Source organism: Muntiacus reevesi, chromosome 2, assembly GCF_963930625.1.
Source record: "Muntiacus reevesi chromosome 2, mMunRee1.1, whole genome shotgun sequence".
Lineage (NCBI taxonomy): Eukaryota > Metazoa > Chordata > Mammalia > Artiodactyla > Cervidae > Muntiacus > Muntiacus reevesi.
This window is the reverse complement of record NC_089250.1, coordinates 197,059,176-197,086,502: the sequence shown is the minus strand read 5'-3', so window position 1 is coordinate 197,086,502 and position 27,327 is coordinate 197,059,176. Positions and strand designations below refer to the sequence as shown.

The 27,327-nt window shown below is 40.4% G+C and overlaps 1 protein-coding gene across 4 annotated transcripts in view; it reads right to left on the bottom strand.

The window, feature by feature from the left end:
• Positions 1-27,327, bottom strand: part of ACSM3 (acyl-CoA synthetase medium chain family member 3) — a 102,505-nt gene that overhangs the window by 69,419 nt on the left and 5,759 nt on the right. Inside the window, exons 2-3 of one of the 4 annotated variants that reach the window (XM_065924455.1) lie at positions 15,181-15,271; positions 722-917 (exon numbers count right to left, since the gene is read on the bottom strand). The exons of 1 other annotated variant lie outside the window; for it this stretch is intronic. The gene's annotated coding sequence lies outside the window, so the exon portion shown is untranslated. Of the gene's footprint in view, positions 1-721; positions 918-6,969; positions 6,986-15,180; positions 15,272-27,327 lie in introns of those variants that run through there. 2 more of the 4 variants (XM_065924456.1, XM_065924459.1) reach the window with 2 other exon arrangements.

Below are 27,327 nucleotides of genomic sequence, written 5' to 3'. Positions count from 1 at the left end.
ACTGAGGGGGAAATTGGGTCTTGTTCTGATGGGCGGGGCCATGTTCAGTAAATCTTTTATCCAATTTTCTGTTGTAGGGTGAGGCTGTGTTCCCTCCCTGTTGTTTGACCTGAGGCCAAACTATGGTGGAGGTAATGAAGATAACAACAACCTCCTTCAAAAGGTCCCATGCACACACTGCTGAACTCAGTGCCTCTGACCCTGACGCAGGCCAGCACTTAGCCACGCCTCCACTGAAGACTCCTGGACACTCATGGTTATGTCTGGGTCAGTTTCTTGTGGGGTCACTGCTTCTTTCTCCTGGGTCCTGCTGCACACAAGGTTTTGTTTGTGCCTTCCAAGAGTCTGTTCCCCAGTTCTGTGTAAGTTCTTGTGGTTCTATGGTGGGGTTAATGGTGACCTCCTACAAGAGGACTTATGCCATACCCAGGTCTGCTGCACCCAGAGCCCTTGCGACAGGCTACTGCTGACCCATACCTTCACAGGAGATACCAACACAATTCTGGCTCAGTCTCTGTGGGTTGTGCATGCGTTTTGTGCCCTTCCCAGGTCTGAGCAGCTCAGGTGACCAGGTATTTGGTGAGCACACTGTCCAGGTGGACTGTGCATCTTAATCACCTCCCCAGTCCCGGCCGCTTGGTTTCCTGGGTGTGCCACGAGAGCACCATCTCATGTGTGCCATATGTCTCCTTTGGAGAGCTGATCTCAGGCTGCAACCCACCTGACAGATGTTAACCATCCAGGATCTCAGGAAGATGTGGTTAGCAGCTGGGAGCCTGCTCACAGTTTGGTGGAAGATGCCATCTCTGGGGCTGAGATTGTAGCAGCCCTTTGCCTTCCAAATGTGGATCACAACAAACTGGAATATTCTTCAAGAGAGAGGAATACCACACCACCTGACCTGCCTCCTGAGAAATCTGTATGCAGGTCAAAAAGCAGCAGTTAGAACTGGACATGGAACAACAGACTGGTTTCAAATTGGGAAAGGAGTACATCAAGGCTGTATATTGTCCCCCTGCTTATTTAACTTATATGCAGAGTACATCATGCAAAATGCCAGACTGGATGAAGCACAAACTGAAATCAAGATTGCCGAAAGACTGACATACCCATCCACCCATGTTGGAAATCTCCACCTCTCCTCCTCTAGTCTAGGGGTGAAGGCCTCCAAAGAAGGCCCAGAGACAACACCCAGGCTCCCACAAATCAATCTGAATGGAGGGGGAAAGAGGCTAAGGCAACAGGAAAGACAGGGAAGGGAGGCTCAGGAATCTGTCTTGTAATCCTACCAGGAAGGTGGCAGGGAGGGGCAGTGGACTCAGTGTTCTACTTTAACAAATATGTGCCTGACATGATGTGTGAAAGTTGTCTTGTTGGGGGCAGGTGCTCTAAGAGCCTGATTTGTTCCATATTCCCCTTATCCTATCATGGGAGTCTTCAAGCTGCAGGCACCCTAATAGCTTTTAAGTGCCTGACCTGTGCCTGCATGATATTAAAATTGACCTGACCCTCAGCTTATGGGAGGATGAAGAAAAGAGATCCCTCACCCACTTGGGTGGCAGCTACTGGGGCACAGTGAGCTGTGGGCCTTCAGAACTCACCGGAGAGTAACCCTGACCAGAGTTCCTAAATTGCTTCCACAGTCACTTGCCTGTTCACAGAGGGTTCAAGGAGAAAGAAACAAGAAAAAGTAGAGGAAGCCTTAAAGAAAACAGTACCAGATGTCTGTGTGTTACCAAAGTAACCAGAATAAACCAAAACCTAGCCAGCCAGAAAGACACATTAATGTAACTCCCAGGCCCACTAGACCTGTGACCTTTCACCAAAAGGTCAGAGTTTTCCTTCCCAGGTGGAGGTCCCCAAACTGGAGCTGAAGTTCCCCACTGTCAAAGTTACCCTGGGCTCCTATAGGGGAAGTTGGAATCAGATGCCTCAAGTTCAAGAGAAGTCCCAGGCCTTCTCCTTATCAGAGTGTCCTTCTCATTTATAAAGCACTTCTAACTGTAAGATTGTATATTGTGAGCCATTCAGGGTCTGTTGCTCTTCTAATCCTAATATATGCCTAGTATATGCCTCAAAGAGCTTTCCTTTGGGACAGATGGAATATTTCCCAGTTTTTGATAACACCAAAACACAAAAGACATAGGCAAATTTCGATACAGACAAATTCCAGCATCAATGCACAGATGAAGCAGTTCCAACTCAGGTAAATAAATTTACCCTACAAAACAAATGAACTAATTACAACTAGGTAGACTTAGCCCAACAAGAGCTAGTTCTCCAATGAACCAGTTCCCACACAGGTAGTCCAACAACACTTCCCCCTCCAACAGGGTACCCCAACCAAATTGGTTTGTCCTGTGAAAGAAAAGCCCAAATTGAGGGGGTAATTTGCACAATGGAGTGTGCACACCAGAGTGATTTACCCTACAAAATCAAGTCCCTCAACTTGTAACACAAAAGGGCACACAAAATCACAAACAGATGAACCAACTAGTGAATTGGGTAGTACCCTAGAAAATTGAGTCCATTGACTTGAATGAGCTTGTTGATTCCTTGCTTCAACTGCCAAGTGCCAGGGTGACCAGTGCCACTTCAGGGAATTTTGAAGGAAAGGCCCTTAGGAAAAATGGTCCCAGCTGCTAGCCTCTAGTCAATACTCCCTGACTGGGGCCAGCTAGCCGTGAGCAGCAAGGCTCCTGGCTGGCTAAGACAAACTTGTTACCAAGTCCAAGCTCCCTCTGCTCACCACAAGAGAGGCCAATGAATATGAGAGACAAAGTGTTGAGGCAAGGAATATGACTTTATTTGGAAAGCCAGCTGACTGAGAAGATGGCAGACTAATGTCTTAAAATAACTATCTTGTCAGAATCTGTATGCCAGGTTCTTTTGTGGGTCAGTGATGGAGGAGAGGTGAGGAAACAAAGTAAGAAAAGGCCATTTAATCTTGCAAACATCTCCATGAATGGCAAGCCTCAGGCAAGGAGATGTGTTAATTTCTTGCTTCCTACCATCTTCAGGTGGACAGGGTTCTGAACAAAGGCACTTTAACAGTCAGGCAGAGGGGCAGTATTCTCTGTGACAGGCCATTATGTATGATTATAATAACAAAAGTAGGGGGGAAAAAAAGAGGTTTAAAGACAAATAGATCTAGCATGGAAGAGTCAAAATTGACTCTTTTTGTTACAATTTCAGGGCTGGAGTTTTGAAGCTAGCCTATCTCTAGGGAGAGAAGAGGGAACTGGAGATTGAGTCCAGTCATGAAAATTGTTAAAGAGATGGGAATAATAGGCCACCTAACCTACTTCCTGAGAAACCTGTATGCAGATCAAAAAGCAACAATTAGAATGGGACATGGAACAACAGACTGGTTCCAAATTGGGAAAGAAGTACATCAAGGCTGTATATTGTCATCCTGCTTATTTAACTTATATGCAGAGTACACCATGTGAAATGCTGAGCGAGATGAAGCACAAGCTGGAATCAAGATTGCCAGGAGAGATATCAATAACCTTAGATATGCAGATGACACTACCCTTAAGGCAGAAAGTGAAGAACTAAAAAATCTCTTGTTGAAAGTAAAAGAGGAGAGTGAAAAAGTTGACTTAAAACTAAACATTCAAAAAATGAAGATCATGGCATCTGATCCCATCACTTCATGGCAAATCGATGGGGAAACAATGGAAACAATGACAGACTTTATTTTCTTGGGCTCCAAAATCACCACAGATGGTGAGTGCAGCCATGAAATTAAAAGACACTTGTTCCTTGGATGAAAAACTATGACAAACCTAGACAACATATTAAAAAGCAGAGACGTTACTTTGCTGACAAAGGTCCGTCTAGTCAAACCTATGGTTTTTCCCAGTAGTCATGTATGGATGTGAGAGTTGGACCATAAAGAAAGCTGAGCAGCGGAGAATTGATTTTGGACTGAGGTAATGGAAAAGACTCTTGACAGTGGCAAGGAGATCAAACCAGTCAATCCTAAAGGAAGTCAACCCTGAATATTCTTTGGAAGGACTGATGCTGAAGCTGAAACTCCAAAACTTTGGCCACCTAATGCAAAGAACTGACTCACTGGAAAAGACCCTGATGCTGGGAAAGATTGAAGGTGGGAGGAGAAGGGGATGATAGAGGATGAGATGGTTGGATGGCATCACCGACTTGATGGACATGAGTTCTGAGCAAGTTCCAGGAGTTGGTGAAGGAAAGGGAAGCCTGGTGTGCTGCAGTCCACAGGGTCACAAAGAGTTGGACACAACTGAGTGACTGAACTGAACTGAATTGAATGCCTACATATGAAACCCCAATAAAAACTTAGTGAACCTTCCTGGATGATGAACAGATCCATGTGCTGGCTGGGTGACATGCTCTGAATTCACAGAGAGGGGGCACAGATGTTCTGCAGTTGGGATCCTCCCAGTCCTTACCCTATGTTTCTCTTCATTCTGCTGGTCCTGATCTATATTCTTTATAATAAAAATTTAATCATAAATTAATACTTTTATGAATTATATTGATTATTCTAGTGAATGAACAAGCATGAGATGTTTGTGAAATCTTCTAAGTTTGTAGTCAGTTAGTCAGAGGTTTGGGGGTGTGGGGAACCCCCCCAAACTTGCAACTAGTATGGGAGTAATTTCTGGAATCCACTAAAATATTCAGTTCATTAACTTGAGCATCAGCTTCTTCATGCCCTCACTTAAATCTTGCCCATCTTAGATTCTATGTACTACTCAACTCTTTCGCACTACTCTTCCTCACAATATTACTCTGGCAAAACCCAGCTTTCTGCCATGCTCCAGATTGCTCTCTGCCTATTTTGTGCCTGCGCAAGAGCAACTTAACACAGTACTGGAGAAATACATTTTGGAAGTTGATGATACTTGATGATGGACTTTAAAAATGCAAGTGAACCCTTCTTTACTGCCTGGAAGGCCCACTATATTTCTGTAACTGGAGATAACCATTTCATACATTCCTCTATTTTTTTAAACCTCTACTTCTCCTTCCTTCCTCTTATTTCACTGAGATTTGAAAGTAGCCAGAAAAGAATGTCCTCAAACCCCTAATGTTTAATCAACCGATACTCTTTCAACTTTGCCCACACTTTCTATATTCCTTCCAGTGAATGAGCTGTCCAAGTTCCTTGCTTAGACCAGTCTCTCCAGTGTGCATTTGACATTATCCTCTCTCCACTACTCAAGAACTGTACTTCAATCACTCCTCCTCTCTCCCACATGATCAATTTCTTCCTCTTTTTGAAGTAGGACTGTAGTAGAGAAAGACAGCCAGCCACAAGCACATGAGAATATCTCCCATATTAAAACAAAAATATCTTAGGCCATTTGTCTTCCTCCACCTCTTCATTTCTTTTCTTTTGGTAGCATGATTTCTCAAAATATTATCTATACTTGTTGCTTTTACTTCTTTGTTCTCTGTCTGGCTGTCTGGCTCTCTCTTGCTGTCTGGCTCTCAATCTCTGTCTTTTTCTCCCTCATTATGGGAAAATTTTCAAACATATATAAAAATAGCTACAAGAGTATAATGAACCCCATGAATCTATCACCCAACTTGAATAATTGTCAACTGACCAATCTTGTTTCATTTATAGCCTACCCCCCTCCTTCCTCTCTTTGCATTACTTTTAAACAAACCTAAATATAATATTATTTAATCCATAAATACTTCTTTATGTATCTCTATATGATAAGGACTCTTTTTTTTTTTTTGATAAGGACTCTTAAAAGTACCACTATAACACTTGAACAAGTCATAATAATCACACATTATCATTATCAAATATTGGTAAATCATTTTAAAAGTTTCACATTTTATTAGATGACTCATAAAGTTTTGTTTTATAGTTTTTTTTTTTCTTTCACTCAGAATCCAAACAAGGCCCACACATTGCATTTTATTGATATATACTTTAAGGTTTTTTTTTTTTTTTTGAGTTTTAAATGCTTTATTTAGGATCCATGATGTTGGTACACAGGGTGAATGATGGGGTTGAAATAGTTGAAAATGTGGCTTCTTTGGTATCAAAAACTAAACATAGAAACATATTTTCCAGTTGTAAATCCTGAAGGCTGACATGTTTGGTTTTACTTTGCTGTCCCACTGTGGCTGAGTGTGGTTGCATTTCCAAGGCTAAGACTTGTACTATTAACAGGAATTAGTTATCTTCTGTAATCAGGAAAAGTGAATAATAGTTATCCTTTAGGAGAAATACTATAAGCATACAAATTTTGCTTGCCAGAGACTTTTTCATAACCTAATTATCACATGGAACCACTTGAAACATCTGGAGCTTAATGCTCTGCAGCAGTCAGAAGCATTTGGGGATCTCTACTTCCACTCTCCTTGGCTTAGAGCTTTCACACACGTGTTCACACAACGCAGGTCTCAGAGGCGCAGCAGAATCCAGCTCCTTACTTTCATCCCCAAGACACTGCAGGTGTCACTCTCTGCTCCCGGCCTCCTTGACCATCACTGTGCCTTACTCCCCAGCTCCCTGCTCACTGTGCTCCAGCCACAGGATTCTCTTCTCAGCTCCTCAAGAATACTGAATTCTCTTCTCTCCCCAGGGCCTTCATACGTGCAGTTCCCTCTGCCTGAACACTCTTTACCCTGCTTATAGCAGGAGGAAGCCCCCTCGTCCTTCAGAGTCATCTCTCCAAAGGCCTTCCTTGAGCAGCGTGTTGATAAATTCCATATCCCTCATTTTTTAAACTTATAATTTGTTGTAGAAGATATGGAATTATCCTGAAGAGTTTTCAAAATTCTGGATTTTGCTAATTCATCCCTGTGGTTAAGTTTAACATGTTTTTCTATCTTTATTTTTTGTAAGCTGATTGTTAGAACTAGAAGCTAGGTCAATTTTTAGCAAAAAGATTACATAAATAATATTTTATAGTTCCTATTGCAGGACATCTGGAGAAATATAATGTTTAGTAGGCTCACCTTATATGATATTAAGATACCAGCCTGGTCCATCCAATGCAGCTATTGATTATCAACATCTATGTTAAAAAAGAAAAAGAAAAAAAAAAGTCCCCAAATGGAGTCACTTGTGCTAAAACCAATACTTACTACTTAACCTAATTGTAGGTAAAGATTTCCCCAGGAACGCTATCCTAAGCCGTCAGTGTGTAATTTTATGGTCAGCATTGATGGGTAATCCTTTCCATCCTTCAAAGAAATATGAGATAATCTGCCACAAACCCCATCTGTCCCCCATAACTATGTTACCTAAGCCTGAAATGATCTTTTTTGCTTATGACTTTCTTGTTGGCCACTCCGGTGGTTTAGACAGTAAAGAATCTACCTATTATGCAGGAGACCCAAATTCAGTCTCTGGGTTGGGAAGATCTCCTGGAGGAGGAAATGGCAACCCATTCTAGTATTCTTTCCTGGAGAATTCCATGGACAGAGGAGCCTGGTGGACTACAATCCATGAGGTCGCAAAGAGTCAGATAGACTGAGTGACTAACATTCACTTTTTCTTGTCTTGCATTTAAAATACCTTTCCCTGTCTTTGTTGTTGGTTAATTGCTAAGTCATGTCCAAGTCTTTGGACTATAGTCCATGGACTATAGCCCACCAGGCTCTTTGGCCCATGGGATTTCCCAGGAAAGAATACTGGAGTGGGTTGCCATTTCTTTCTCTAGGGGATTGTCTTGACCCTTGGATCAAACCTGTGTCTTGTGCTTGGCAGGCAGATTCTTCATCACTGAGCCATTTAACTGTTTGGAATTCCTTTGTACTTGCCAGATGCGATGCCGCTTGATCCAAGAATTGTTCAGTAAAGCCAAGTAGATCTTTAGAATTTACTTGGGGGCTTCCCTGGTAGTCCAACAGTGAATTGAAGAATTCACCTTCAATGCAAGGGACATGGGTTTGATCCTTGGTCAGGGAACTAAGATCCCGCATGCCATAGGGCAACTAAGCCTGCAAGTCACAACTACTGAGCACATGTGCTCTAGAGCCCATGCTCTGCAACAAGAGAAGTCCATGCACTGCAATGAAGACCCAGCACAGCCAAAAAAAAAAAAAAAAAAAAAAAAAAAATTTAATTAATTAATTAAAAAATAAAAATACTACAATTTACTTGGTTGAAATTTTGTTGTTTAACAGACTTGGTGGCAGTGGTGGAATCCAAAATGAACTTCTGATGGTGTACAGGGACAAGAAACAGAAGTGTGGTACTCCGTGAACTCAGAGTGAAAGTGAAAGTTGCTCAGTTGTGTCCAACTCTTTGCCACTGGGTGGACTGTAGCCTGCCAGGCTCCTTTGTCCATGGAATTCTCCAGGCCAGAATACTGGAGTGGGTTGCCATTTCCTTCTCTAGGGGATCTTCCCATCCCGGTCTCCCGCATTACAGGCAGATTCTTTACTGTCTGAGCCACCAGAAAAACCTGGTATTCACTGGTGTTTGCTCTGAGTTCACTGTCTTTTCTGCCATTTCTGAGGCCGCGGGTAAGTTCTGAGCTTTGCTCTCTTTGTGTCAAACCCCCAGTCTATTTCTCTTTTCAGTCTACAATTCCCAGGTGTTTTAGTGGAAACCCCGGCCCTTAATTTTGTCACAAGATCCACACGGCAACTGTCAGTAGAACTACAGTCTCACGTCCATGTGGAGCCCCTCATCTGCAATACCCATTTACTTCTGAAGTCTGTTGGCTCAACCCTGTTCTCAGTTCAGCATTCCATTGGAATTGTTGGCAGTGCTCACAGGGACTTCTATTGGAAAGTATTCAGTAACTTCCAAACCCCAGGCCTTCGTCTGTCTCAGATTCCATGCTGAGAACTGCTGATGATTTAGTCCACAGTCCTTGTTTGTTTGTTTGGAATCAATCCACAGTCACCATTAATTGATGTCTCTGTGTATGTGCTTAATCGCTCAGTCATTTTCGACTCTTTGTGACCACCTGGACTGTTGCCCTCCAGATTCCTCTGTCTATGGGATTTCCCAAGCAAGAATATTGGAGTGGGTAACCATTCCCTTCTCCAGGGGATCTTCTGGACCCAGGAATGGAACCCACATCTCCAGCATTGCAGGCACAGTCTTAACCATCTGAGCCAACAGGGAAGCCCAGTTGACATCTTCTGGTTCAATTTCCCCCCTAGTTCTTTGGCTACTCATTGTGTCCCCAATTCCATTTCCTTCATTGCTGTTGGTTTCTGTTAGAGTGAACATGAGGTAAAGATTAATTGCTAATTGGAATCTTAGAGGTCAAAATAAGCTGCAAAACTTGGTGGGCACAGTTGAGCACTTAATGGCTGTGAAGAGTGTTTCCACCTAATTCCAAGACTCCTATTTCAGGATAAGTGGGTCATGGAATGAGTTAGATTGATACCAGGCCACCTGCCAACCTCAAGAAAATTTCCTTGCAGTGAGGTACACCGTGAAACACCATGCAACCCCAACCCCATGACACACTCCTCTTAAGTATTAATCTGGCTCTGAAAAACCCAAAGACTTAGCTATAGTAATAATAATAATAAAGATAGGATCCATAATTTCTAAAAAGTCAAGTGTGCCATCTTTCAGCACACTTGTTTATTTTATGTCTAAGAACTAGTCCTGGAAGATTGTAAATATCTACAAAAATGGCAAAAATGTCATTAAAGACAGCCTAGAATTTCAATGCCCACTATGGAAAATATCGCAAATAGACAAGATCAGTTACTTAAGAAGTAGAATTGAAAGCAAGGGCTCCCATATTAAACAAAGAAAAATGGACACCTATCTTAATTGATATTGACATTGTGCAAAGTCCTGTGGGGTCCCTGGGTACAAGGCCTTTCTGTCTCCCCTATTTCTTTGGTAATAGGAAAGAGCCTTCATTCATCCTCCACAACCTTCCCTGAGATCCAGTGAGATTCAAGCAGTTGCTAATTAGGGAAAGGAGGTGATGTGAGACCTGGGTAAAACAGTCAAGAGCAGCCTTGGAGCAAGGCTCTGTTTCCCCGTCAAACAATACACCCAACAAAATCTTTGAGCTATGAGACCCCCATGAAGAGTATGAAAAGGCAAACAGGCATGACACTGAAAGATGAACTCCCCAAGTCAGTAGGTGCCCAATATGCTTCTGTAGAAGAGTGGAGAAATAGCTCCAGAAGAAATAAAGAGGCTGAGCCAAAGCAAAAAAACCCACCCAGTTGTGAATGTGACTGGAGATGAAAGTAAACTCCGATGCTTAAAGAACAATAGTGCATAGGAACCTGGAATGTTAGGTCCATGAATCAGGGTAAATTGGAAGTGATCAAGCAGGAGATGTCAAGGGTGAACATCCACATTTAGGAATCAGTGAACTAAAATGGACTGGAATGGGTGAATTTAATTCAGATGACCATTATATTTACTACTGTGGCAAGAATCCTTTAGAAGAAATGGAGTAGCCCTCAGGGTCATCAAAAGAGTCTGAAATGCAGTACTTGGATGCAATCTCAAAATGACAGAATGATCTCTGTTCATTTCCAAGGCAAACCATTCAATATCATAGTAATCCAAGTCTATGCTGCAACCATTAATGCCAAAGAAGCTGAAGGTGAATGATTCTATGAAGACCTACAAGAACATCTAGAACTAACACTAAAAAAAGAAAAAAAAAAAAAAACAACGTTCTTTTCACTTTTTCATCACAGAGGACTAGAATGCAAAAGCAGGAAATTAAGAGATACCTGGAGTAACAGGCAAGCTCAGCCTTGGAGTACAAAATGAAGCAGGGCAAAGTGTAACAGAGTTTTGCCAAGAGAACATACCAGTCACAGCAAACACCCTCTTGTAACAATACAAGAGAAGACTCTACACATGGACATCACCAGACAGTCAATACCGAAATCAGATTGATTATGTTCTTTGCAGTTGAAGATGGAGAAGGTCTCTACAGTCAGCAAAAACAAGACTGGCAGCTGACTGTGGCTCAGATCATGAACTCCTTACTGCAAAATTCAGACTTAAATTGAAGAAAGTAGGGAAAACCACCAGACCATTCAGGTATGACCTAAGTCAAATCCCTTAAGATTATACAGTGGAAGTGACAAATAGATTCAAGGGATTAAATCTGATAGACAGAGTGTCTGAAGAACAATGGATGGAGATTCATAACATTGTATAGGAGGCAGTGAACAAAAGCATCCTCAAGAAAAAGAAATGCAAAAAGACAAAACAGTTGTTGGAGGAGGCCTTACAAAGAGCTGAGAAAAGAAGAGAAGTGAAGGCAAAGGAGAAAAAGAAAGATATATCCATCTGAATGCAGAGTTCCAAAAAATACCAAGGAGGGATAAGAAAGTTTCCCTTAGTGATCAATGCAAAGAAATAGAGGAAAACAATAGAATGGGAAAGGCTAGAGATCTCTTGAAGAAAATTAGAGATACCAAGGGAACATTTCATGTAAAGATGGCCACAAGAAATGACAGAAATGGTAGGGACCTATCAGAGCAGAAGATACTAAGAAGAGGTGGCAAGAATACACAGAAGAACTATACAAAAAAGATCTTCATGACCCAGATAATCATGATGGTGTGATCACTCACCTAGAGCCAGACATCCTGGAATGCAAAGTTAAATGGGCCTTAGGAAGTATCACTACAAACAAAGCTAGTGGAGGTGATGGGATTTCATCTGAGTTATTTCAAATTCTAAAAGATGATGCTGTGAAATTGCTGCACTCAGTATAACAGCAAATATAGAAAACTCAGCAGTGGCCACAGGACTGGAAAAGGTCAGTTTTCATTCCATTCTCCAAAAAAGGCAATGCCAAAGAATGTTCAAACTACTGCACCATTGCACTTATCTCACATGCTAGCGAAGTAATGCTCAAAATTCTCCAAGCCATGCTTCAACAGTATGTGAAATGAGAGCTTCCAGATCTTCAAACTGGATTTAGAAGAGGCAGAGGAACCAGAGATGAAATTGCCAACATCCACTGGAACATCAAAAAAGCAAGAGAGTTCCAGAAAAGCATCTACTTCTCCTTTATTGACTATGCCAAAGCCATTGTGTGGATCACAATAAAACTGTGGAAAATTCTTCAAGAGATGGGAATACCATACCATCTTACCTGTCTCCTGAGAAACCTGTATGCAGGTCAATAAGCAACAGTGATAACCAGACATGGAACAACAGACTGGTTCCAAATTGGGAAAGGAGTATGTCAAGGCTGTATAATGTCACCCTGCTTATTTAACTTATATTCAGAGTACATCATGTGAAATGTGTGTCTGGATGAATCACAAACTGGAATCCAGGTTGCCAGGAGAAATATCAATAACCTCAGATATGCAGAAGACACCACTCTTATGGCAGAAAGCGAAGAGGAATTGAAGAGTCTTGATGAAAGTGAAAGAGGAGAGTGAAAAAGCTGGCTTAAAAATCAACATTCAAAAATTAAGATCATGGCATCCGCTTCTATCGTTTCATGGCAAATCCATGGGGAAACAATGGAAAGAGTGACAAACTTTATTTCGGGGGCTTCAAAATCACTGCAGATGGTGGTGACTGCAGCCATGAAATTAAAAGACACTTTCTCCTTGGAAGAAAAGCTATGACCAACCTAGACAGCACATTAAAAAGCAGAGACATTACTTTGCCAACAAAGGTCCATCTAGTCAAAGCTTTGGTTTTTAATAGTCACATATGGACGTGAGAGTCAGACTATGAAGAAAGCTGAGCACTGAAGAATTGATGCTTTTGAACTGTGGTGTTGGAGAATGCTCTTGAGAGTCCTTTGGACAGCAAAGAGATCCAACCGGTCCATCCTAAAGGAAATCAGTCCTGAATATTCATTGGAAGGACTGATGCTGAAGCTGAAGCTCCAGTACTTTGACTACCCAATGCAAAGAACTGACTCATTGGAAAAGACACTGATGCTGGGAAAGATTGAAGGTGGGCAGAGAAGAGGATGACAGAGGATGAGATGGTTGGATGGCATCACCGACTCGATGAAGATGAGTTTGAGCAAGCTCTGGGAGTTGGTGAAGAATAGGGAATCCTGGTGTGCTACAGTCCATTGGGTCACAAAGAGTTGGACATGACTGAGCATCGGAACTAACTGATGGTATCGATAAAATTGATTTGCAAAAAGTTCTATTTAACTTGATTAAAAACAAGTGCTCACATGAATTATAACAGAAACTATCCCAAATGCTTTTCACGTTCACATGATCCAGGATTAATCTTTAGTAAATATTAAGATTGCTAGCTTAATCAAAATCGGCATGTCTTTAGAGTTATCAACACTGAAAATAATACAGACATACAACTTTCCTTAATCTTTGGTTTATTGGTCAAATAAATTCATGTTCTCTCTCTTATAAATTTTTTCAACAAGAAAAGAAGCTGATATAATGAAATTTTTATAAGTAAGCTAAATAAAACTGTTGAAAACAAATTACATGGGCCTAAGTAAGATAAAGGTTTCTTCAAATCTTTTTGGTGACCTGAAACTTTAAAGTTTTGCTTCATTAAATTAAGTGGTGCATAGTCATTGTGTTACTAAACTGAGGTTCATCTGTTTGCAGCTCAAAAGCCAATACTCAGAAGACAAGTGTTGATAGGATTGGAAATGTTTATGAGGCCAACCACCTGGGGAGAAGTTGGAATCATGTCCCAGAACCAACTCTGAAGATTCTGCTCAACCATGAAAATTTTTAAAAGGAAAAAGGGAAAATAATCTCAGTTAATCATTGAGGTAAGCGGTCAGATTCATTACTATCTCCCATTGTGTGCAGACTTCTCAACTCCTTGTTGATCTTTCTTTAGAGTATGTCTTGTTCATACAGTTTGCTCATGAGATTACTAGAGGAGAAGACCTGGAGGAAAAGGTCTAGTCATCCAATTCTTCATTTCTACTTTTTGATATAAGAAAAGAATCAATGGATTAGGCAAGATATTGTGTGACCAAAAGCTTGGCACCTTGTTTAATAGTTAGTTGCAATATAGCTTTGTTAAAATGACAAGACCAAAGGGCCTCCTGCAGAGGTCTGCTTCCTGCAAAGAGCTGTTTTCAATTTAATATCTAGATCATCTCTCCCCCCTCCCCCCCAGGTAAAATAATGAAATACTACTTGCTAAACATAGGTTTATATTATTTTTGGCACCCTCTTGTATAGAGAGTAAAGATATTTGAGTTTATTAGTAAGCATGTTTAATTAATTTCATGCAGTCATGAAATTAAGACACTTGCTCCTTGGAAGAAAAGCTATGACCAACCTAGACAGCATATTGAAAAGCAGAGACATTACTTTGCCAACAAAAGTCCATCTAGTTAAAGCTATGGCTTTTCCATTAGTCATATATGGATGTAAGAGTTGGACTATGAAGAAAGTCAAGCGCCAAAGAATTGATGTTTTTGAACTGTGGAGTTGGAGAAGGCTCTTGAGAGTCCCTTGGATTGCAAGGAGATCAAACCAGTCAATCCTAAAGGAAATCAGTCCTGAATATTCATTGGAAGGACTGATGCTGAAGCTGAAGCTCTAGTACTTTGGCCACCCGATGCAAAGAACTAACTCATTGGAAAAGACACTGATGCTGGGAAAGATTGAAGTTGGGCGGAGAAGGGGATGACAGAGGATGAGATGGTTGGATGGCATCACCCCTTGATGGACATGAGTTTTGAGCAAGCTCCAGGAGTTGGTGATGGACAGGCAAGGTGTGATTCAGTCCATGGGGTCACAAGGAGTTGGTCATGACTGAGCGACTGAACTGAACTGATGCTTAATTCTAGGCAGAGAAATTTTCTTTCAGAAAGTACATTTTTCTAGAAATTATTTTAAAAATAATGTTTGCCAAATTACAGAATGCTAATGTCAAAAATAGTTATGAACATGTACTTTTTAGTTTTCATTCAAAATTAAAGATTTCTAAGAGTTAAAAATTCTAATATATGTGATTAAAGCTATTGGAAATAATAAGGAAAACATTTCCATGTGCATGGGAAGTAGGATATGTGTTTTCAGTAAAAGAAGATTCGTGACAGAGAAATCTTTGGAAAGGAATATTTTTGTGTAGTCAAAACTGGCTAAGATTGGAATTTAATTAAGTATAAGGGTTTTAATACCAAAAATAAACTGCTGTAAAATTATCATTTGGTTTTCTCTCTGCTGTAAGAACAAAGTCTTCTGGGCTATTGGTTTGCTCTCGATAACAGACTGCAAAAGGTTTTTACTTACCTTTTAAAATCATCTTCTTAAAAACAGGAATTCTGTGTTTTGTCAAATAAGCTTCTGTGTTCAGAAATTCTAATCTTCTCCATTAAAAGAGCTAAAGTTAAAAAGAAAGCTATTTAACTTTCTGAATTTGCCTTAACATTTTCTGTTGTCACTTTAGTTGAATGGGTAACTCAGTGCTGTTTCACAGTGACCTAGGATCCTATTTAACCAAGTATTTTAAAACCTTTGTTGATATCTTGTGACAAACTTCGCCGAATCAAATTCTGTATGCAGTCCTTTTTGACCACAAAGTAGCTTTGATAATGTCCAAAGGGTCTCTAAAACATTTCAAAAGATTTGTTCTCTCTCCTTATAAAAAGGTAGAGAGTTTATTTAGGCTTATTTGGTAGGTTAAGGGGCCCTCTCCTGATTCTTGAACAGCAATATCATAGAAATGAATATTGCTTCCATAAGACTTTAAGACAAGCAAAGCTTTTTATTAAAAGAGATAGTGTGTGCTCAAAGGAAAAGGTGGGAACAAAAGTGCCAACTAGAGGGATAGAATGGGCAAGTTACTTTAAAAAAGGGAAAGTGTGTCTCATGATCACTGATAATTTCTGGAAATTATCAGACTTCTAGATCAGTAATAGATGGCTTCAGGAATAGGGAGTGGTTCTATTAGGGGAAAGGAGTGCATGAGAATTTTCTGCAAGAAAACACCGAAAGACATAAAGTTAAAGTTTATAGTTGAATTTCTAGGTACACTCCTTAGTGTAACAGAGATAAAGTTAACATTTTATTTCTGATTCTTGTCTCTGGGACTCAGACCCCAGGGCCTCTGTTCATTAGCTTCTAAGGCTTGTTTTGCCCAAGCCCGTTTCCCAGTTCTTTTCCAAAATGGCTATACTCTTGTCTTTCTGTCTCAAAATTACATGGGAAGTAGTGTCAAATAAGTAACACAAAGCCTTCTTTATGTTTTGTTTATATGGGTTAGATTTGCTTCAGAAATTGTATGAAATTCCTAGAACTTTGATGTGTCCTGGTAGTATCAATCATAATTCTAGTTATTATCTTAAAATTATTGTTATAATTCTAGCTGTTATCCTGGAAATATGATGTGTCCTGGTAGTATCAGTCATAATTCTAGTTATTATCTTAAAATTATTGTTATAATTCTAGCTATTATCCTGGAAATATGTTGTGTCCTGGTAGTATCAGTCATAATTCTAGTTATTATCTTAAAATTATTATTATAATTCTAGCTATTATCCTGGAAATAAGATGTGTCCTGGTACTATCAGTCATAATTCTAGTTATTATCTTAAAATGTTGTTTGTCACAGATATAACCAAATTTCCTTATTAATTTCATTATAATGAACTCTCATCATAATGGGCGTTTTAAACTCTTTGTCATTTGCAGAGAATTATTGTTTTACTCTGATGCTTTTCCAAAAGCCCTCCTGCAAAAGTGCTTCATTCTCAAAGAAAATTCATGGAAAAGAACTTCGACAAGTGCAGTTTTCTGCTAACTTTAAGATCATAAAACTGAACTGGTAATTTTCTTTTCTTCCTAGTTTCATCTAGAACAAGGAGGAAAAGAGGATTCAAGAATAAGAATTAATAACATCAGAGTGAATAAGCTGAGGAAGATAATTACAGTTCTTATGACTTGTTTTTGGCGACATTGCCAGTTCTCAAATATTTTCCTATTCCAGATTTAAGTAAATGTTTTCTCCTAAGCTATTTGGACTTACATCAATTTGATAAAATATACCTTTGTAAACAAAGATGAAACATTTACTTTTTCTCCCTACCTGTCTCCAATATATGGAAACTGTTTAGTGTTCTTTTCTGGCAACATAGGTATTTACATAAGTTCAATAAAAATCTGCTATCCTGTAACAGGACAATTAGAAACATTGTAATTAAAAACAATGCTTTGACTGTAATAACATTTGAAATAAATATGAATAGACTCAGGTATGATCAGACAGCTTTAAGGACTTGCTTGAACTTTAGTTTGGTTTCCTGGCCTTGAAAGTTTAAATTTATAAAAAGTTCTAGCAAAGCAGTCTTAAAAGGAATTTATATGGCCAATCACTATTCTTATTGTATTTATGTAAATATTTAGTCTAAGTCTTATGTAAATAGATTAGTTTTACTTTAATTATCCTAGAAAAATAAGAAAAAAAAACAGTAGTAATTGAAAGAGAAAAATTATATTTGCACTTTTTTTGTTGATGTTAGATTATAATCCTGTTAATCAACTTTGGAGTTTTCTTTTATACTTGCAAACTGGACTGGATTCTTTCTTCCTTCCTTTCTTTGACTGTGTCATTTGTGGGATCTTAGTTCCTTGGCCAGAGATTGAACCCAGGCCTTGAGAGTGAAAGTTCCAAGTCCTAACTGGACTGCCAGGGAATTCCCTGGACTGGATTTTAAATTCTTCCAGCTTCCTGAAATCTGGCTACAACTCTCCAAACTAACATTTATATTTTTTTCCCCATCCTTCTGATTTGGAGATAGTAAGAACCAAGACTGCTCTTAGATCTCCTTGGAAGAGACTGTTTCAGGTCCTCTTCACTATCCAGATGGCAGCCAAACTTCAGGGACTTGAACTCTGTATGTACATCTCACAGCTGAAGAAGGCTCTACCTGACATCTGATCCAATAGAAACACTGCTGATGCTGCTAAGTCGCTTCAGTTGTGTCTGACTCTGTGCGACCCCATAGAGGGCAGCCCACCAGGCTCCGCCACCCCTGGGATTCTCTAGGCAAGAACGCTGGAGTGGGTCCCCATTTCCTTCTCCAATACATGAAAGTGAAAAGTGAAAGTGAAAAGTAAAAATGAAGCCGCTCAATTGTATCCGACTCTTTGCGACCCCATGGACTGCAGCCTACCAGGCTCCTCCGTCCATGGGATTTTCCAGGCAAGAGTACTGGAGTGGGGTGCCATTGCCTTCTCCATAGAAACACTGGAGAATGCCAAATCAAATTGACTGGGAAGATAAGTAGCTGACATCAAAGTAGACTGCTTCCTTCCAAGATGCCAGATTAGGACTTGATACGTTAACTAGATATAAAACCTCTTTTTCTCTTTCTTCCTTTAGCCTGGAAAGATGACACCATTGACTGTATCTCCCAGGCCTTTGTTAAGGAGAGGGAGGGTGTAGGTAATTTCTCAGACTGCTGGATTTGTCATTAAAAAAAAAAAAGATCGTATCTGCCCCGGCTGCCAAAGAACCCCTATCTCTGCTTAACTACCATAAACTTGGAGAATTTTGTATTCAGGATCTATACAAAGAAAGGAATACAAAGTAAGGTACCAGAATAAAACTACCTGAGTGGCCTACAAACCTTTATACAGATTCAAATGGAAATTACCAGGAGGCATTCAAGATTCAAAATTAGCTCCCTTTGATAGATTCTTCCCTACAAACAAGGAGCCTCTCCTTAACTCTTAAAAATGTTGCAGGATCTGCTGCTTTAGCAATAAGTGTCTAACAAAATCTTCAGATTCTTTGGCCAAAGTCGTTCTTGATAATAGGTTAGCCCTTGATGGCCTTTTAGCTGAACAAGGAAGTGTCTATGTTGTAGCCAATACCACCCACTGCATGAAGATGAACACTTCTGGGGAGGTTAAAATTCAGTTACATAAGACCACTGACATGATCCAACTTGGCTTAAAAAGATGACTACTTCAGAGTCTTTTTTCAACTTATTTGATTTTTATTGTTTTGGTCCTTAGGGACCATGGCTCCAAAGTACACTCCAAATGTTGGGAATTATCCTGCTTATAATAATCACAATAATCTCCCTGGTTCATTGTAGTCTTTCACAACATTCTCCAAGAATGTAATTCTAATAGGTCAATAAGAAATTTATTGATCAGAACCAATGAGGTAATCCTTTCCATCCCCAAAAGAAAGATGAAGTCATCTGCCACTTAGACCCCTTTGTCCCCCACAGATAAATCTGAAGTAATAGTTTTTGTCTATGAATTCCTTGTCTTGCTTTTAAACACCTTTCCCTCTCTGTAGTTCTTTGGCGTTGCTCTCTGTTTGCTACATGGGACACTTTTCAATTCATAAATTGTTCATTGAAACCAGTTAGAGCTTTAAGATTTACCCAGTGTATTTTGTTAACACCCACATGCCTTATTTTACAGGGAGATCTGTTTTCTCTGGAAGTAGATCAGGTTTTCTTCTCGAGCACGCAACTCAAGTATGATAACCACCCTCACTCCAAGTTTAATCCCAGAGACTAACCCATTGCACTTGAGTCTCCTTCTAAGATTATTTGAAACGAATTCTCCTGGAGAATTCTGACCTAAGTGATTGGAATCATTCTTATACCCACCTGTCTTAAGAAAAATCTGAATAAATAAATGCACTTCCCAGTCAACACCAGGTTTTTGAGAGATTCTTTTAACATACCTCCTTTTCCATCATACGATAACAACAAGGAAATGAGTTTAGTGTTCGAACTGATATCTTACAGTGAACGGTGCTGCCAGGTTCGTGGTCTCCAAAGAATATTTAACTCTGGGATCAAAAGACAGTCTCAGTCACTCAGCTTTGTGTAGATTTTTACTTAAAGTGAAAGTGACAGAAAAAGCTACTGACACAGACATTAGAAGGGGGTAGTAGATTAGCTGCCTCACTAAGCAGGGCATTGCAGACTTCTCAACTGGCTGCTGAGAATAGATAAAAAGAACACTTCAAGGTTGTTCAAGCTCCATTAGACCCTTTCCCAAGGCACACATGCTGAGATACTTTCAGTACAAGATTAGTCAAAAGGAACTGGTTCTGGGCAATGTGTTTTTAGGTGAGATATATGGTTGTTGAGAAACAGGTTCCCAGGCAAGATTTGTTACAATTATAATTATAATATATAATTATATATATATATATATATATATATATATGTTACAATTATAATTAACACAGAGTCTAAGAAAAGTATTTCCATGAGTAATGTGCTGTGTGATCATTAGCTGGGGACCTAAAGAAAGGCCAGTTCTTGGGCAAGATACATTGTTGCACAAGGCTCAAGGAAAGCATGAGCAAGAATGCTCACCTCCTTCTTCAGTTCAGTTAAGTTCAGTCACTCAGTTGTGTCTGACTCTTTGCGACCCCATGAATTGCAGCACGCCAGGCCTCCCTGTCCATCACCAACTCCCGGAGTTTACTCAAACTCATGTCCATCGAGTCGATGATGCCATCCAGCCATCTCATCCTCTGTCGTCCCCTTCTCCTCCTGCCTCCAATCCCTCCCAGTATCAGGTCTTTTCCAATGAGTCAACTCTTCTCATGAGGTGGCCAAAGTATTGGAGTTTCAGCTTCAGCATCAGTCCTTCCAATGAACACCCAGGACTGATCTCCTTTAGGATGGACTAGTTGGATCTCCTTGCAGTCCAAGGGTCTCTCAAAAGTCTTCTCCAACACCTACTTCTTAAAGGGCACTAAGCTTTAATTCCCTCAGAACATCTTACATGGAGTGGAAGAGGATTACCATTTCTTGAATGTTTTTCATATGTCATATAGCATCTCTGTAAGGTAAGTAGAACTATGCCCATTTTTTTTAAATGAGGAAATTATGTTGAGCAGAGAATAAGTAACCTTAAAATAAGTCATACAGCTTGAAAGTGACTCTGTTAGAAGGGTAATATCCTTCTACTTCAATGTCAAGTCATTTGATTACACTTAGAATCGACTTGACTTGAGCAAAGACTTTGATAATGAGCATGTCAAAACAGCCCTTATGTGGCCTACCCATAAAGTTCACAAGGGAAGGGAAAAGGGTAGGAAAAGGCAAGGTGATATAACCAATATGTGATTAGATCCCATCTTTCCATTCTTATTCTTCCCAATAGACCCTGACTCCTATGTAGACCAACTCTGGTATACAAAAGCAGAGGGAAAATGGCAGGTCTTTTCTGAGCCCCACTGAGGTTTTCCATCACTTGCAAAGAGCTGGGTGTGTGTGCTCTGTGGAATTGACACAATTAAGTCAAACAGGGGAAAATGTTACCTGGAATAGTCTCCATCTCTCCTGAATTCCTGTCGCACCAGCCAAGGCTGGCTAAATCTTTTCTCAAAATGTATTAGTAAATTAGTCTGAAGTTATGAATATATCCCTTAAACAATTTAAACAATAACCAAAAAATTCTTCAAAAATAAAACATTTTCATCAATGGTTCTACAGGAAAAAGGAAAAATGTTTATAGAATTGTCTCAACTATTTTGCAATCTACTTTCAGACAGAAGTCTACTTCATATACACTTTGTAAGGAAGAAGTAAGAAGCACAGTGTGGTGTTTTGGCAAGAAAAGAGAGGCCTGGCTAACAGGCTAAAATTTCCCTCTGAGACTACCAAAAAACAACAGAGCTGGGCTTTCTACTCAGGTCAGATTTCAAAACCTACACTCTCTTCATTTTCTTATGAGGCCTATTCTTTTAATTTATCAGAAAGACAGTGTTCATAATCACTATAGACAATAAGACTTTAACAAGAATAGTACAGTTTGAACAAACTTTAGATTCCCAGTAGGCTGTGCTGCACACAGCCTTAGACTTCCCTGGTGGCTCAGAGGGTAAAGCGTCTGTCTACAATACGGGACACCTGGGTTCGATCCCTGGGTCGGGAAGATCCCCTGGAGAAGGAAGTGGCAACCCACTCCAGTACTCTTGCCTGGAAAATCCCATGGACACAGTCCACAGGTTTGCACAGAGTCGGACATGACTGAGCGACTTCACTTTCTTTCTTTCAGGCTGTGCTGCAGAAACAAACCCGAAACTCAGAGGCTTAAGTCTAATGCAGAAGTTCCTGGTTGATGGACTTTCCTAGATGGCTCACCTCAATACAGTAGTCAGAGTCCTTATATTCATAGATTTCACTCTCTCCTAGGCTTCCTAAGATTCCTGTATCGGATCCTCTAAAATAAGCAAGTTGACAAGCAGGAGAGTAGGAGCCAGAGCAAAGGAAAATCACAAGAGTGCATTTGTGGAGGATCTCAAGAATTTAGGCCTAGAAGCATGCATCACATCTACCCATGCTTCTCCAGTCTTACCTATAGGGGGCTGAAAATTAGTCTAGCTGTATACCCAAGGAAGAACGAGAAATACTTTGGTGAATATCTACATCAAGAAAATGGCACTTTATTTTAACTTGTAAAAAGAACATATGTATTATACATGCGTTATAAAAGATACAGAATGACATAAAGAATAAAGTCGTCACCAAATGTGTTGTGAAACAGTGTGTGTGTACATGTGTGTTTGTAGGGAGTGCAAGGGAGATAAATATAGATATAGATATGTAAATCTATATATATTGTATATCTATAAAAATTAGTTACATATGTATGTAATTATTTATATGTAGCTTTTCAAATGACTCTTAACTCAAAACTATTTCCCCCTCAATTTCTGTTTTCCTCCTCAATATTCAATATCCTTTTTCCATCACTTAATGACTTCTTGGAGGGGGGGGTTGAGCTCAAGATAGTGGAATAGAAGGACATGGACTCACCTTTTCTTACAGAAGCACAAAAATCACAACTAACTGCTGAACATTTATTGACAGAAAGACACTGAAATCTAGCAAAAAAGATACCCTACACCCAAAGATAAAGAAGAAGCCACAACAAGATTGTAGAAGGGGTGCAGTCACAATAAGGTCAAATTCCATACCTGCTGGATGAAGACCTCCAGACTGGAGAGTAATTATACCACAGAGGCCCTCCCACAGGAGTGAAAATCCTGAGCCCCACATCAGACTTCCCAGTCTGGGGGTCCAACAAATAGGAGAAGGAGACCCCAAAGAATCTGGCTTTGAAAGCCAGCATGGTTTAATTACATGTAGTCCACAGGACTAGGGGAAACAGAGATTCTACTCTTGGAGGACACATGCAAGGTCCCATGCACACAAGAGAAAAAAATTAGTGACCTCATAAGACACCAGGTCAGACCTACCTGCTAGTACTGGAGGGTCTCCTGAAGAGCCAGGGGATGGTTGTGGCTCATGGTGGGGACAAAGACACGGGCGGTGGTACTTCTAGGGAGTACACATTGCCGTAAGCCCTCCCAGAGGCTGCCATTATCTGTACCCAACAGCCTGTAGACTTCGTGGTGGGATGCCTTAGGCCAAACAACCAACAGGACAGGAATACAGCCCCACCCATCAGCAGACAGGCTGCTTAAAGTTTTGCTAAGCATGTCCCTGCCCTTCAGAGGGACAAGACCCAGCTCCACCCACCCGTGGAGTCCCTCCCATTAGGAAGCCTGCACAAGCCTCTTAGAGAGCTTCATCCAACAGAGGGAAGACAGCAGAAGCAAAAAGAACCACAATCATGCAGTCTTCAGAATAGAAACCACAATCACAGAAAGTTAGACATAATGAGATGGCATAAGAATATGTCCTACATGAAAGAACAAGATAAGACACTAGAAGAAATGAAGATAGGAAACCTGCTGAGAAAAGAATTCAGAATAATGATAATGAAGATGATCCAAGACCTTGGAAAAAGAATGGAGGCAAATATTAAAGAACAAACAAACAGAGATGAACAATAAAATATCTGAAATGAAAAATACACTAGAAGGAATCAATAGCAGAATAATTGAGGCAGAAGAACAGGTAATTGACCCCGAAAACAGAATGGTAGAAATCAAGGCCCCAGAACAGAATAAAGAAAAAAGAATGAAAAGAAATGAAGACAGTTTAAGAGACCTCTGGGACAACATTAAATGCACCAACATTCACATTATAGTGGTCCTAGAAGGAGAAGAAAGTGAGAGAGAAAGGACCTGAGGAAATATTTGAAGCAATAATAGCTGAAAACTTCCCTGACATGGGAAAGGAAACAGTTACTCATGTCTAGGAAGGGCAGAGTCCCAGGTAGGTAAACCCAAGGAGGAACACACCAAAACACACAGTAATTAAACTGAGAAAAATGAAAGACTTCTAGGGATAGTCCTACAACTTTCCAATCACTTTCAGTTATTAAAAGTTTGCCCACTCAAAATTTAAACTCAAACACGATGTACATTGTACCTGTTCCTCACCCTTCAGCACAGACTTGCTCTGTGCTTCTGAGGCCCAGCAGTGGACAGGAGGGCTGACCACTCTTTTTGCTGCTCCTCCAAGTCTAGTGCCTGGAATAGAAACAAGCAGTCTTGCCTATCTCCCACTTTTTCTCCCTTCCCAATTCTAACCTCTAGATACTCTCTTGTTGGGGATAAGGAAAAAATACTAGGGTCACAGGAGTTACCATGACAGTGTGACTTTAATCCTCTATCTGTTGGGCCTACCTGTTTAAGCCCAAGTACTTTCTGGGAGTCTACTTGACACAGATAACTCACACATCTTTAGAACACTTTGTCTTGGGTGACACTCCTCTCCTCTGTGGTTGTGTCCCTCCCCATTCCCCCTCTCTGTATCCTGCCACCTATCTCTCCTTGCCATCCTGGCTCATTTTCTCACTTAACCAGGTGGAAGGGGACATCAACTCAGGAATATGATGCCAGTTTCTTTTCCTCCCAAACATCTTTAACCTTTATAAGGGATTCCCTTTATGCCCCTCTCTGTGAAGGGGGTGAAAACATTCTTAGCAGCATTGACTAAAGTGGAAATAAGAAGTAGGAAAGGGAGGTGCAAGAACTCTCTTGTCTCCTCTCACCAGGCTTTGATGTAAATTGAGAAGCAGAGTGGTGTGGATGTAGCAGGACTAATTAAGCCATCTTTTTCCAAACTTGGAGAGATGTGCCTAACCTAGTCTTTGTTTACAGTTCTTTTTACACTGAAAAGGGCGGAGACAGTGCCCCTTAATTCTTAGCTTTGAGCTTTAGTTGAGAAATGTGGAGAACAGCAAAAGTCTTACCAAGCATCATTTTGAGATATAGATAGATAGATAGATAGATAGATAGATAAATGACGTCTATATGCTTCTTCTGCTGCTGCTGCTGCTAAGTCGCTTCAGTCGTGTCCGACTCTGTGCGACCCTACAGACAGCAGCCCACCAGGCTCCAATGTCCCTGGGATTCTCCAGGCAAGAACAGTGGAGTGGGCTGCCATTTCCTTCTCCAACACATAAAAATGAAAAGTGAAAGTGAAGTCGCTCAGTCGTGTCCGAGTCTTAGCGACCCCATGGAAGCTACCAGGCTCCTCTGTCCATGGGATTTTCCAGGCAAGAGTACTGGAGTGGGGTGCCATTGCCTTCTCCAGACGTCTATATATCTATATATATGTATATAGGATTGCACATAGGGAAAATAAGATATGACACCAAAAGATGCATCCCCCAGGTCTGAAGTTGTCCAATATGCTACTGGGAAAGAGCAGAGAATTACCAATACCCTCAGAATGAATGAAGCATCTGGGCCAAAGCGGACATGATTTTCAGCTGTGGATGTCTCTGGTGACAAAAGTAAAATCCAGTGCTGCAAAGAACAGTATTGTATTGTGTCAAGAAGCATTTAACAAGAGGCTTCCTGTGTGCTGTTTTGGGTCTGTCAGGAATCCTCTGGTCCTTATTAATTCCTGAATATTCAGGAATTAAGAGGAGAGGCACGCCTTTCCCGGGGCTGAGGAGTCCAGGCATTTCTCATTACGGTGATAAGTACCCTCTTCCTTTTTATGAACCATATGGTAACAAGTGATTGTTTGTCTGGGTCTTCCCAGTGCACCAGACCCGAGCACTTGTCTCATGCATCCAGCCTGGGCTGGTGATCTGTTTCACCTTAGATAATATACATGTTTCGAGAGGAACTGGGTGGAGAGGGAGGTGGGAGGGGGGATTGGAATGGGGAATACATGTAAATCCATGACTGATTCATGTCAATGTATGACAAAAATCACTACAATATTGTAAAGTAATTAGCCTCCAACTAATAAAAATAAATGGAAAAAAAAAGTGATTGTTTGCAACTCTCTCTTTGATAGGGATCACGTTATGTTTTGTATATCTGGAATTTTAATCTTTATCTTTGCTGAGAATAACTACCTTGTGAGACAGTATATATGCCCACACCATGTTGATTAAAACACCTTTGCTCCATCAGAGCTTGGGTTTTCGTGTCTTTCTTTCCTTCTCTCTCAGGCTAATTCCTTGGTGCGCGGAGGCCCGCAGAGCTCACTTTCTTGCCCGGGCTTCTAAAACCCTCTTGAGAAGGCGCACTGTGCCTTCACCCACCCGAGAGGGTGCCTGGTGCCTACGTGCAGCAGCGGGAGCTCTAAGAATAGGACTTTATCGGCTCTCCGCATAAACCAGGAGATATCAGCCTCTTTCTCTCTCTTACTTTTTTTTTTTTTTTTAATTTTATTTAGTTATTATTATTATTTTTTTCCAGTGGGTTTTGTCTCTCTCTTACTTTCTTATTGTCGACTCCGGACCACCAGGTTCTGGTCCATTAAAGGACCAATAGTATTGGAACCTGGAATGTTACATCCATAAATAAAGGAAAATTGGATGTGGTCAAACAAGAGATGGTAAGAATAAACAGTGTCCTCCTAGGAATCCATGAATTAAAATTGACAGGAATGGGTGAATTTAATTCAGATGACCATTATATCTACTACTGTGGGCAAAAATCCCATAAAAGAAACAGAGTAGCCCTCATAAACAACAAGAGTCCAAAATACGGTACTTGTGTGCAACCTCAAAAATAACAGAATGATCTAGGTTTGTTTCCAACACAAGCCATTCAACATCATAGTAATCCAAGTCTATGCCCCTACCACTGATGCTGAAGGAGTTGAAGTTGATCAGTTTTATGAAGACCTAGAAGACCTCCTGGAACTAACACCTAAAAAAGATGTTCTATTCATCATCAGAGATTGGAATGCAAAATTAAGAAGTTAAGATCTACCTCAAGTAACAAGCAAATTTGGCCTTGGAGAACAAAATGAAGCAGGGCAAAAGGTAACTGAATTCTGCCAAGAGAATGCACTAGTCATAGCAAATACCCTTTTCCAACAACACAAGAGACTACTTTACACATGGACATCATCTCAAATTGCTCTTTGTAGCTTAAGACGGAGAAGCTGTATACAGTCAGCCAAAACAAGACCTGGAGCTGACTGTGGCTCAGATCATCAGCTCATGGCAAAATTCAGGCTTAAACCAAAGAAAACCAGAAAAAAAAAAAACTAGGCCAGCCAGGTA